This window comes from Ictidomys tridecemlineatus, chromosome 6 (genome assembly GCF_052094955.1).
Source record: "Ictidomys tridecemlineatus isolate mIctTri1 chromosome 6, mIctTri1.hap1, whole genome shotgun sequence".
Lineage (NCBI taxonomy): Eukaryota > Metazoa > Chordata > Mammalia > Rodentia > Sciuridae > Ictidomys > Ictidomys tridecemlineatus.
Window position 1 is genome coordinate 114,718,699 of NC_135482.1, and position 6,767 is coordinate 114,725,465.

Consider the following 6,767-nt stretch of genomic DNA (forward strand, 5'->3'; position numbering starts at 1 on the left):
TGCTGGTTCTCGAAGGCCATGCAATCAGAGCCCTGTGCCTCCTGCTTCCTAATCCTGTCCTGCTGCTTTGTCTTAACCAGTGGCTCCGCAGCCAGAGGGGCCTTGGCTGTCTCCTGTCGGTGGTACTGGCCTGACTTGAGTGTCTGCACCAGGCCTGGATGCTGCTTTGCATGGCTGCAGCCCTCCTGTAACGGCAGACTCACTGGGGCCCACAGCTGGTCTGGGGCAATTGGGGACCATGAATAAAGTGCCAGCTTAGCAACCCAAGGTGTCCTGGAGCAGCAAGATGGAGCAGTAAGCCGGGTCCCTGCCAGGGAGGACTCAGGTGGAGGCCATGGGCTTTCCTGTCTTTCTGTGCACAGGAGCTTGCCTGCAGATGGCACACAGGTTGTCCCTCTTTGTGCCCAACTTACTCTGAATACATACAGCTTCCTGACTGGATTCTTATTCCCGCCATCAGGCACTTTCCTGTAGAAAAGCCTGTGCAAACAATTCACACATATAAACGCACACATGCCTCAGCACAGCCTGTGCAAGCAATGCACACATATAAGCACACATGCCTCAGCACAGCCTGTGAAAGCAAAGCACACTTATAAACACACACATGCCTGAGCACAGCCTGTGCAAGCAATGTACACATATAAACACACATGCCTGAGCAAACACATGTACGTGTGCTGATGTGCACATACATGTATACACACTTGTGTGTGTGAATGTGTGTACAGCATGTCTGAGCATGCATATGTGTGCAGACAAGTACACCTGTGTGCACATTTGTATGCAAGGTACAGCCATGTGCAGGCACACAAATGTAGCAAGTGTGACCTCCAATGCACACACACACAGACAGTGTCTAATTCTTGTGCTTATCATCTGAGACAAGCTTGAAATGCCATAAGTTGCCTAGGGAAAGCCTGTCTCAGTGTTGCAGTGCAGTGAAGCAGAAAGTCCCCTGGTCCAGGAGATGTGGGACCATGTCCCAGTACAGACCACTTGGCTTTCCTGGACACCTCCTCCACCTTCCCATTGAGCAGTAAGAGGGCTGCTGAGCCTGGAGATGGCCTGCAGTAGTCAAGCTCAGGCCTGCCCAGAGGTAAAGGGAATAGGCCTCAAGGTAGTTGGGAGTAGGTGCTGCCTGGTTCCAGATGAGTTTCATCCTCTCTGGAACTCCAGTCCCCAGCAGCAAGATAGAAACATAGGCCCCATGGGCTGGCTTTGGTAAGGGCAACAGCTGGGAAAACCAGGGAAGGCCATGCAGCTGGGACAGCTTCCCTTCACACTCAGACCTCAGGCACCCACCACATGCATGGGGCTCAGATGTGCCACATGCAGCACTCTGGTGCCCCCTCCCCTGGAGACACTCATCACATGCGTGGGGTTCAGATGTCCACATTCAGGACTCTTGTGTCCCTCTCCCCTGGAGACACCTTTTGGACTTGAACTCGTTTTGGGTCAAAGGCATCAACTGTCCTGGCCCCATTGTGGCTGGTGCCCCACTGCATGGCCACATTCTACTCTTTCCTTTCCCTAGGCCTCAGGGCTATGTTGGGCTACATGTTTGAGGAATTCACAGTCTTATGTCAGCATGAGGAAAAGCCTGGGCCCTTTTGAGTAGGCAACAGATGCCAGCTCGTTCTCCTCCCCACAGCTCCTGTGCGCTCAGGAGGGAGAGTGGGCTATCCTTGGGGTGCCTGCTGTCACACCCCAGCCTCTCGGGGCAGATGCTCTCATCTGTCTGTAGCTGAGGAAACTGGACCTCTTAGCTGAGACAAGCTGCCCAGGGACACATGGCCAGTGCTCCTAAGCCCAGCAGATGGCTGCACTGCAGTGCCATCAGGGAGTCAGCCCCAGGCACTGGCTTCTCTGTAACCCTTGCTATTCTGACTGTTTTCTTTGTAGTCACTGAGCAGGCAACTAAAGTCCCCAAGAAAACCGTCATCATGTAAGTGCAGGCGTGTTCCTAACCCGTCCTCGGACTGCAGTGCCCTGCATGCCACTAACCTTCCTGGACCTTGCTGTGTGTCCTGGCCACTTGCAGTGGCTGCACTAACAGCCTGGCTCACTTCTGGCCACCAGTGCCTTGCAGATTTCTCACACAGCTGTGGCCTCAGTTCCCTCCACACGTCATGGCTCTCTTGCTCTGCACACAATACAATGGCTCACCAGAGTCACACCACTAGGGTGGGGCTGGGACTGAGCCACTTCCCTCAGAAGATTAGAGACAGACTCTTATCCCTTTGTACCTCAGGTCTGGGACGGTATCATCCAACATAACTTGCTGCAGTGGTGAGAGTATTCTCTCTACACTGCCCAGTAGGGCAGCCACTAGCCATGTGTGTCTGTTGAGTACTTGAAGTGTCTAGTGCAGCTTAAGAAATGAATTTTAGGGGCTAGAATTGTGGCTCAGTGGTAGAGCACTTGCCTGGCATGTGTGAGACCCTGGGTTTGATCTACAGCACTGCACATAAATATATAAATAAAATAAAAAGATCCATTTAAAACTAAAAAAAAATTAAATGAAGGAATTTTAGCAGTCTCCAAACCCAAGCCTAACCAAGGTTCAGGGAAGTGAGGAGGCTTTGGGTGGCTCTCAGAAGTCAGCTGAGAGCCCATTTCCCCAGAGCCATGCCTGTGGGCTCTTTGTCCTTCAGTACCTTCTTGCTGTAGAAAATCTGGGCATGTTGGTGAGCTGATTTGGGGGATCAGAGCTGGGTGAACTCACAGAACATAGGCTTGCTTATGACCTGGACAGTCCTGGAGACATGCAGAGGAGGTATGCAGGTGGAGGGGTGGTGAGCTGTAGGCAGGACTGGCTGAGGATTTTATAGGTTACAGGCTGGGATGCTCCAGGATAGAAAGCTCCATTCCCCAGGGGCTGAGCAGCTGCCAGAAGGGCCTGAAGGTAGCTGTGCTACAGAATAATTCTGTCATCAGAATTGATGAGGCTCTGGGTTAGCTCTTTCCTGACCTCCCTTCTCCCCAGAAGTAGGCTTCTCCTACTGTGCCACCCAACAAATGGGAACAGTTGGGTGGTAGAGTGCCATCCTGGGTACAAGCAGGTGTTCTAGGGCCTCAGACAGGTTATTGCCCCCTTCCCTCCACAGGGGGAGCATTGTAGAGATGGAGCCAGATCCCATTTGGGAAGCTTCAGAGGCAACCTGAGGGGGACTGGGGATCAGAAACATTCTGGGAAGTACCCACCTTTGTCCTGCAGAGAAGGCTGTGCCCCCTCAGCTTTGGCCCTCAATAGGCCACCAGGAGCCTCAACCTCCCCACCAGTCAGTGGAGTAGGAGATTCCCTTCCTCCTGGACAAGGGATAGGGAATGTAGGGTTCATCACTGCTGTGCACCTTGAGGGTGCCCATTTGTCTCTGGGCCCGTCCCTGGGAGCAACTCTTCCTGGAGCCCCGAAGTTAGAGCAAGAAATAAAAATAAATGCTGAGAGAGAGAGATAGGCAGTGCCTTGGTCAAAGCACCAAGTCCTGACCATAAGTAGATCCTCAGCTGAGCCCTGTGGACTTGCCTCCCTCAGCTGGAGCCTGCTCCCTGCTCATGGCCCACTTTACCTCAGCTCCTGCTAGTGCCAGGATCACTGGCAGCAGAGGAGGACCTGGCCTAAAAAGTGCATTGCTGACTCTTGGATCTGGGCATTTTTGAGCCTTTCCCCCTGTCCATGCCTGTAGAGGGGATCAGAACCACTGAGGGCCCTTGCTGAGACAGGCCAAAGCTGCAGAGTCGCTGGTCCTCCCAGCATGCACTCCTGAGCTGTTGGCCTTGAGCTCTGCCCCTCCCACCTTGGGAGATGCCAGCCAGGCGGGGGACTCAGCCATGTGGAGCTCAGTGTTCAGCCAGTCTTTCCCTTGGCCTGATGGGACCTCACTGGCCTTAGATCCAGAGACCAGGAGCACAGGCTGCAGACCAGCAGCCTGTCACCTGCCAAAGACTTCACTGCATGCGGGCACTTTCTGGTAGCAGGCTGGGCACCCTGCCTGAGGTACAAAGAAGAAAGCCTGCTGAAGAGGGGGACGGGGAGACAGTGCAGTCCTGGTGTCCAGAGGCTTCAGCTTGGGTGATGTAGCATGGGCCTTCTAGGTGCCTCCACATGTCTTGAGCAGAGCAGAACTTGAGCTTAGCCATGTGAAACACTGTGCTTGGTTTCCTTGGCTTCCTGCCAGGGGCTCTGCAGGTGGGGCTGAAGAGCATGTGTAGGAGTTTGCACACTCACCCTTCTCACCTGTTTGTTCCTTAACTTGGTCTCTGAAATGTGCTGATGGCTTGGAGCTGGGTTAGGCTGCAGATCTCTTTGCCCATCTCTTCTTAGGCCCTCTCCCCTACCAGAGAGGAGACCATCACCACCGCGGTGAAGAGTCCCTCTGGCCCACGATGGTCCCCCAGCAAGTCCCCCTCCCGCTTGCCTTCCCGCCGCTCCACCAGCCCACAGAGGCCAGTTCTGTTGGCCCCTGACCTGCTGTTCCTGCTGGGGTCCAGGCAACCTCACAGGCATGAGACAGAGCCAGGCTAAAAGCCCACTGTGCCCACACTGTATGTGACAGAGGCTGAGGCCCCCTCCGGAGCCATGCCAGGTGGCACAAGGCCCCAGCCCAAGTGGGTGGAGGTTGAGGAGACTGTTGAAGTCCAAGTGAAAAAGTCGGGTCCTCGGGCTGTGTCTCCCACCAGGGAGGTACCCAGATGCATGGGGGCACTGCTATTCACACTGCCTAGTGGGACACCAGGTGGGGACCCCAATGCCAACAACTCCAACAACAAGCAGCTGGATCAGGAGCCCCATGCCCAGGGTCCAGCTGTGGTCCACATTGGGGAACCCCTCGTCTTCCATGTGGATGCTGGGGGCAGTGTGGACTGGGCTGCTTCTGGAGCAGTCAGCCCAGAGCCAGAGGAGACTGGGGCTTTTCTCAGGGACAGCAGCATGGAGTGGGCAGGAGGAGAGGGTGATGGGGAGAGCCCTTTCGTGGTGGAGGAGCCACAGGACACGGATGGCCTTTGCAGCCGTGACCCCAAGATCCTCACACACAATGGTCGTGTGCTGACCCTGGCTGACCTGGAAGATTACGTGCCCCAGGCAGGGGAGACCTTTTGCTGCCATAGCTCAGCAAGCAGCATCTCCAACGATATGCCCTGTGAGGTCTCCATGCTCCAGAGAGAGATCAGTGAGCCCACTGTGGGGCAGCCCATCCTGCTCAACGTGGGGCACCCACCCAGACATGTGGTCCACCTGACTTCTTCAGGACGGGATCCCAGGTCCACAGCTCTGAGGACCTGTCCTTCCACGTGCGAGGGGCCCGAGCTGGACCTGTGGGCAGTTCTCCTTGGACCTCCTCCTGTACCCGGGTCCAGCACTCTACAGACGGCAGGCAGAGCAGCTTCAAGACGGAGGTTTCCACCCAGATGGTCAGCTTGAGGACTGTGGGAGAGACTGTCACTCTGCATATTCGCCCAGATGGAGATGAGGCCCCTGGCCCCTCCCAGGGCTGAGGCCACATACCCTGGCAAGACAAGGAGGCCAGGGCATGCTTACTGTGCCATCCTTGCAGCATGGGGCCTGCACCCTGCTGGGCAGCAGCACCTTCTCAGGAACCCCAGCTCACCTCAGTCGCCTGTGCTCAATGCGCTGCTCTTCTGAGCTCGGGGATCAGCCTGCCATGCCCTCTGTCCTGGGCCCTTCCTACCTCACTGGACTTTGGTCTTCAACAAAGAGGACCACAGTGCCTACAATGCTGGATGCACTTCAAGAGAGCTCTGGCCAGGGGCAGCTCAGAGACCAAGCTCTGGGTTGTCCCTTCTGGCCTGCAGGAGCCTCCAGGCTCTGGACACAGATGTGGACTTGGGCCTGTGTCCTGCTCCCACTGGGAACAGCGTTACCTGTCCCCAGGCTAGGGATGGGACCCAGACCCCCAAAGCCACACCCAGGGCCTAGTGGCCACCAGCGACTCTGCAGGGTGGACACAGGGTCTGTGTTGGGAATTTCACCTGCATTCTGGCTGATAGAGCAATAAACCAGTCTGTGCCTTCTCTCTGCTTTTCTTGCTCTCATACTCAGTACCCCTGGATCCCCTCCACCCATAGCCATGGTTGGGCCTAGACCAACTGCCCTTGTTCCTTCACTCCAAGGTCAAGCTGGGAGCCACATGGGTGCCCTGTATTGGCTCCTGTGTGCCCAGACGGGCTGTGGTAGCACATGGGCCTGTCTTGTTCCCAGGCAGGGGCTGTGGGGCTGGTCCTGTGGACACATGATATGACCAGAATTACCCATAATTGTCCCTCTGGCCCACCAAGAGCAGTGCAGTCTTTTCTCTACCTGGCAGCTGAGGCTAGTGTCAGGAAAGATGTGGTGTGGGGGTGTGATATAGTGGTCCCAAGTTCTTGGCATCTAGAGGTTTACCGATTTGTCACCAGCTGAGGTGACCCAGGACAACCTAGCATCTGTCAGAGGGGTGGGAACCACTCTATGCTGAGCTCCAAAAGTGAGGCTTCCCCGGTATCCACTGACTTCTTGGATAGGGAAGGGAAGGGTGGGTTCCCTGACCCCACAGAGGGCATCCAGGAGCTGCCTCTCCATTTTGGGTGCCCCTCCTGGGCAGGGGCTCAGGAGGGCTGGGGAAGGCTCTGGGAAGGGACCTTCTGGGGATGGGAGTGGTCAGCATCCTCAGGCTGCAGATGGTTGGCAGGTGGGAAGGGCAGGGGCCATGCCCGGCAGGGTCCTGGGGAGTTGTTCAGGGATAGGTGGAAGGGGCCAGGGAAGC

The 6,767-nt window shown here is 56.0% G+C and overlaps 1 pseudogene; it reads left to right on the forward strand.

The window, feature by feature from the left end:
• Positions 1-1,793: 1,793 nt before the first annotated feature.
• On the forward strand, positions 1,794-5,505 carry LOC144365092 (uncharacterized; annotated as a pseudogene).
• Positions 5,506-6,767: the final 1,262 nt, after the last annotated feature.